This window comes from Chelmon rostratus, chromosome 22 (assembly GCF_017976325.1).
Source record: "Chelmon rostratus isolate fCheRos1 chromosome 22, fCheRos1.pri, whole genome shotgun sequence".
Classification (NCBI taxonomy): Eukaryota; Metazoa; Chordata; class Actinopteri; order Chaetodontiformes; family Chaetodontidae; genus Chelmon; species Chelmon rostratus.
Genome location: NC_055679.1, coordinates 5900309 through 5906308, shown reverse-complemented (window position 1 = coordinate 5906308; position 6000 = coordinate 5900309). Strand labels below are relative to the sequence as shown.

At 40.7% G+C, this 6000-nt stretch overlaps 1 protein-coding gene across 6 annotated transcripts in view; it reads left to right on the top strand.

Moving 5' to 3' along the window:
* The first annotated feature begins 409 nt into the window (after positions 1-409).
* The window catches only part of sox5 (SRY-box transcription factor 5), a 233655-nt gene continuing 228064 nt past the window's right edge, over positions 410-6000 (top strand). For all 6 annotated transcript variants that reach the window (XM_041963553.1, XM_041963552.1, XM_041963551.1 and 3 more), the window contains exon 1: positions 410-433. The gene's annotated coding sequence lies outside the window, so the exon portion shown is untranslated. The remainder of the gene's footprint in view (positions 434-6000) is intronic.

The following is a 6000-nucleotide window of genomic DNA, read 5'->3' as shown; positions in this document are numbered from 1 at the left end:
ACTGTTTTGAGAGCTCAGAGATGCTAGCTGGCCTGCTGTGCTGTTGGTGGCTGTACTGGCTCCATGGCGGTGCTTGCTCTGGAGAGTAAACAAATTGACATCCCCTTCTCTTGGTGCCTCAGCTTTGTGTAATTTGCCCAAACCTTGTGTGTGTGTGTGTGTGTGTGTGTGTGTGTGTGTGTGTGTGTGTGTGTGTGTGTGTGTGCATGCATGTGTGTGTAATGTGAAGTGAAGTGAAGAGAGAGAGCAGCAAAGAGGTGGAGTGGCGAGAGAGAGACAGAGAAGTGACACAAATCAATGTGAGCACCCAAACCACCATCACCAGCAGCAGCAGCAGCCTCCTCGACCTCCATCACCTCTCTGCCTTTCCCTGGGAGAGACGGATAGAGACAGAGTCACAGGAAAGACAGTCTCCTTCGCCACGCAGCATCCGGTAAGTTGTAACAGAGATAGATTTAAATCCCACCACATGCAAGTTGTGGAAGCCGTGGCAGCAAGGGCGCGTTGGCAGTGTGACTCGTCTCTCCAAGGCGCAGAGCGCACAGAGCAGGGCAGACGTGGCTGGTACCTTTTTCCGCTTTTCCCCCATGCACCACCTCTCTCTGCTGCCTCTGTCACCGCCGCCGCTACTGCAGGAAAGAGAGAGAGAGAGCGCGCACGCGAGAGAGAGAAAGAAAGCTCAGAACAGGGCAGTGAGAGAGCTACCGCTGGTCCTCCTCTATCCATATGTTTTAAAGCCTGCTGGGGATTAGGGATTGGATCGAGGGAAGCTGTTTTCCGCCAATCACCACCCTGCCACCCGGAAAGCAACAGAGAGCTGGTGGATGAGTAGAGGAGAGAGAGGGAAAGGTAGTAGAGCGGTAGTTCTCTGAGACATGGCGTGATTTTGCTTTATTCATGTAGTAACTTAAAGTTTGTTTGTGGTATTCATTGCTGCTGCTACAGTATTCATTTATACATGGATTTACTTGTGTCCTTGGTATCGATTAATGAGTTTAAGAAACTTCATACTTTTTTTTAAAGGACTGTTAAGTCGAAGTAATGCTACTGTGTGACTGTGTCACATACCCTGTCCATTCGTATCTACCTTTCCCAACACTTTACCATATTTGTTACCTTGGTGTCATTGGTGTCTTGACTAGACTTTAAAATGAAGTTCTGAAGTTTGAATGAGGATTAGTCAAACATGCAAGTGTTGCAGATATTCAGACTGTGCACTTCAGATTCCTGCCAGTTTTTTTTTAGATAGATTTCTCATCTTCCAGCAAGTCACTGGTTTCCATTCCTTCAATCAACAAATTTCATTGTTTGGTTTTGCTGTCATGTTGTTCTAAATTTTGTATTCTGTACAAAATGAATTCCTTGGCAGTCCTTGAATTCAGCTTTTATTGTACTACTACTACAATTGTCGCTTTGTTAAGCTGTGACAAAATAGGATACATATAGTCCTCTCACAAAACATGGTCTTTTTCTCAGAACAGTTCTTCTACCATGAAACCCAGGTCATGTTTTTTGTCTCGTTTCTCATTTCTTCAAAACTTGAGCTGACTTGAAAGTATTTGGTTTGTTCAGCAACATGAATCTCCCCTGCACAATTTGATGGACACACACAACATGCATGGTGGACATGTATTTACATCTGTTAAAACCCATGTAAATGGTCTGTAAAATGTTTGTTTGGATTGGCACAAAAACCTGAATGGACATTCGTGGGGCAATGATTTTTGATTTTAAACTGAGCTTTCATCTAGCATCAGGTAAAAATATTGATTTTGGTCATATTGGTATATGACCAAATACCTGCAAAATTACATTCCCATCAGCTTCAGCAGTACTTTGCGTTAACTGCTAATTAGTGAATGTTAAACTAAAATGGTGAACATGGTATTATTATACTTGCTTATCAACAGCATGTTAGGCACCCTGAAATTAGCATTTAGCTCAAAGCACCGCCTAAGTACAGCCTCAGAGAGACGTTTTTAAGTAATAAGTAGGCTTTTTATATACTGCATAATATGGCCATGTAAACACACACAGTATAATCAACCTTTAAAATATAATTCCTTATATGTGTTCATCTTTCATGTAAATACTGAGTTTAAAAAAAAGTCAAACAAACTAACATCATACTAACATATAAGAGTCATACTTTTCTAATATAGAAAAGATGTGTATGTCTTCATATCAGCCTTCAGTGCAGGTTACATTTTTAAAGGAAAAGTTTAATATTTTCTTCACATATGTTGCCATGAAATAGTCATCCAGTTCACAGTCTTTTTTTACATGTATGTGTCAGACTGTCCTGCCGTTTCCTTTCTAACAAGCCTTACACGTCTGGCCGTCCTGCCAGCGAATGCCTGTCTTTATGGCCCGAGCACGGTGTGTGTAAGTGTGTGCCTGTGTGACTCTGGCCACAGTAACTTCCTTGAGCGTGTTTCTGTCTCATTAAGAGTTTAGAGATAAACTTTACTCTCCTAGTTCATCTGTGATTTGAGGAATCATAGAAGCCTGTCACCATAAAAGTTGAAGCTGTTCAAGGCTGAAGAGATTTCACCATGAAACTGTCTTGTTGGTGCAGAAAGTCTGCTCCTGTATGATTGCGATCTACTTTTTCACTGCTAAAGCAAACTACTGAATCATTTCTTCGACTGGGCTGAACTGACCTACAGAAGATTATTGAGGGAAAATAATTTTTCTCCATTAGAGAAAAAAATCTGTCTGTAATTTATATAGTACATGACAAACGGGAAGGATCAAGTAACTTAACTTTGATCTTTGACTGGGTATGAGTGTGTTTAGTCGACTAGTTCATTAAATGTTACTACCCTCGTTAGTCAGCACCAGAAATACTGGTAGGTTAAACTTTTATTATTAAGTTATTGTATTAATGTGTACATTTAAATTACAGGATAATTCTGTCCTGTTGTCCCGTAATTACTGTTTTTTACCCTGAAAATCTATTGAAGTCGGACATATTAAGGCCTCTTCTGTCATAATGTCTGGTGAAAATAATTCCTGAGTTAGATGTGAAAATGTTCTGTCCCTACGCGCTGTTTTTGCTGCTTCACTGTCTCTTACTCCTCTCCTGATTCGGTGAGTTAACCAGAGTTGGCGGTTATTGTTAGAACAGTGGAAAGATGAACTAAGAAGGCTTTAGTGAGTTTTATTTTGTTTCAGTTGAGTTTGAGTGAAGTGTGTTTTTTACGATGAAAAAATTACTGGCTCTGTAAGTGGAGTCTGGTAACTTTGATGAGAGCAATGTAGCAGCCGTTTCTGGTTGAACAAAAAGGATCTTAGCCTTTAACAACAATGTCTATCTATGTAGGCATCCTTTCCATCATGATGTCAGACAAGTAGAATAACAATCTGAGCCTGTCACTGGCAAAATCAAACACTTTTACTGGATGTACAATTGTCCTCAAGGATTGCACTGCAGTGCTCTTTCTCACTAGTGGTCCAATTTCAAATCCCTGATTCAATGTCCCCATTTGTCACTTACACACAAAAACAAGGGAAAGAAGGGTCCATAAACTTATTAATATTTGACCGTAATTTCTTCCATTTTTCCGAGATATTGAAATGTTCCAGGTCATGCGGACCCCGATGTATGGCGCAAAGTATCATACATTTCAGCAGCATTTTAAAATATGATTTGGTTATCGAATAATGTGTTTTCTTACTTGTAGACGAACATTTCTGAGCTATTCCCTATTCAGATTACTCCAACCTCCGTCCTCAATTTATTTGAAGAGCCAATTGCGGTCATTGCTGAGTCATGCTGTACCTGCACTGAATGTGGAGTGTGCCTGCTATTTACAGTTGTTGCTGCTTGGCAGCGGTGGATGTTGTTATCAAGCAGTAGCATCAGGGATTGGTTTCCGCTCCATTTTTGACAGTTGAAAAGTCATGTACTGTACATAGAAACACACAAACACTCTGTGCTCCAGTGTGTTTGTGTGAGTTGTCGTCAGTGTGCACAACTCCTGAGGCCCACAGAGCGAGACACATTGTTAGATGCAGTTAAGAGTCAGACAGAGAAAGACATCTGTCAGTCCCTGAATGGTATTTTCACAATGCGCCTGATGAGGCTCTCTCTCTCTCTGTCTCTCTCTCTCTCTCTCTCTCTCTCTCTAACACACCCATACACACATATACTCAGGGAGGGCTCAGGTGAGAAAGCTGCCTGTATTCGAGTGTCAGTACTTCAACGGGTTGTTGATCTCAGACAAGACAGGAAGCAGTAAACAATTCCCCCAACATGTGGCGGATTACTGGGGCATATCCCTCACTTCTTCTATCTCTATCAGAGTATGTTTGCATGATGAAATGTTACAGCCGAGTGAAAATATTAGTAAGCTTGAAACAATGTTTGTTTTGGTGAAGGAAATTGCGCAATAAACATTGATCAAAAAAACATTTCCTTAATGATTTAAGAGGCTTAAAAATCAGCCTGCTAAACAATTGAGAAGTGCCTTTGGATGTTTTTGTCACTTATATTTAACCTAGCATGAAATAAACTGCATAGTAGGTACACCATTTATCAAGGACTGTCCAAATCTCTTGCTCCCGTAGGGGGAGGACAGGGCGATAAATCAATCTTAATTGTGACTTTTAACGGATTTGTATTAGGACGATACTGTCATATCATGTTATTATTTTACAAAATCCTCGACCAGTGTGATCACTTCATATGCCAGTTTGTCTTCATTTTGCTAAAATCAGAATAAAGTCGGCACGCTAAAAGCTCCCAGTGCAAAAACTTCTTCACTTTCTTGTGGGATGTGGGTTCTCCGTGATATTGCCAAGATTTCCCACATCCGGATATACATATATCAGTTCCAGAAAACTATTACGAATAACGTGATAGCAATTTCTTTGGGAGCTGAGAACGGCCATGCTTGCAATTATTGATCACAAGTTAATATATCTTGTTATCTCAAGAAAACAAAAGGCTGGCTTCTTGAGAAAGCAAGCTAATTTACCACGAGAAAGAAGAATTGAATGGAAAAAGAGAGCTTACTTTTTTGGTCTCAGCAAACCAAGCCAGTCGCTGCGGAGCTGGCGTGCTTGTTGGATTGTTCTACAGTACTTTTAGTGATCAGGAACTCCACATAGCGCCATAGCTAGCTAACTAAACTTCTTGAAATAGTTAAAAGTGACTTTTTTAGACATTCAGTAGCAATCTGGTTGATGGAAACAGTTGATATTGTAAACAGAGACAGTATCCTGTTTTTTTTGTTGAAATTATCGTGATAGGCTTGATATTGAGTTGCAGCCCCCTTTATTAACTCCGCCTCTTATTTGTTCAGTGATTGGTTTAAAGTTTTTCCTGGATTCACCTCATCACTGTACTTCATAAAAGCTTAGGTGCAACTTAAGTGCACACTTTGTGCACTGTCTTTCTCTCTCCTTTGTAGTCTGTATCCCTATTTTGTTCTTTCTTTCTCTCTCTCTATCCATCTATCTAATGATCTATCGTTTTCTCTTTCCCAGAGTCTCTCTGCAGTCTTTGGACGAAGCTGAGGAGTGCGCTGCCAAGACGTATGAATTATTAGACTAATGGGCTTAAGTGGCTTGTCCCTACATTGTCTCCTTCCAACACATAGTCATGCAGAGGCTTAGGAGAATACACAAAGCAGGAATAAAAATTAGAATGAAACCAAAACACCAACCCCCCTCCTCTCCATTGTCTTTTTTTTTTTTTTTTGAGGTCAGGATTAAAATTCATCAGAAGGAACCGTTAACTCCCCCCTTCCTCTCCTCTCCCCCACGTCCTCCTGTGTCTCCTCTGTTTTGTAGCGCGAAGTGATCCTTTGTTTTTAAATTGAGAGATGTGCGGCGGGCTTTCATTCCCCATGGAGGCTTTTAGTAAGTGAGCTGTTACAATATTTGACTTTAAAAGACGGCAAATCTCCTTAAAAATAGAGAATGAAACTGGGACAGACGAACGACAGTATATGGTGCAGGTTGAAACACTGGTTGGGATGAATAGTTGAAGGA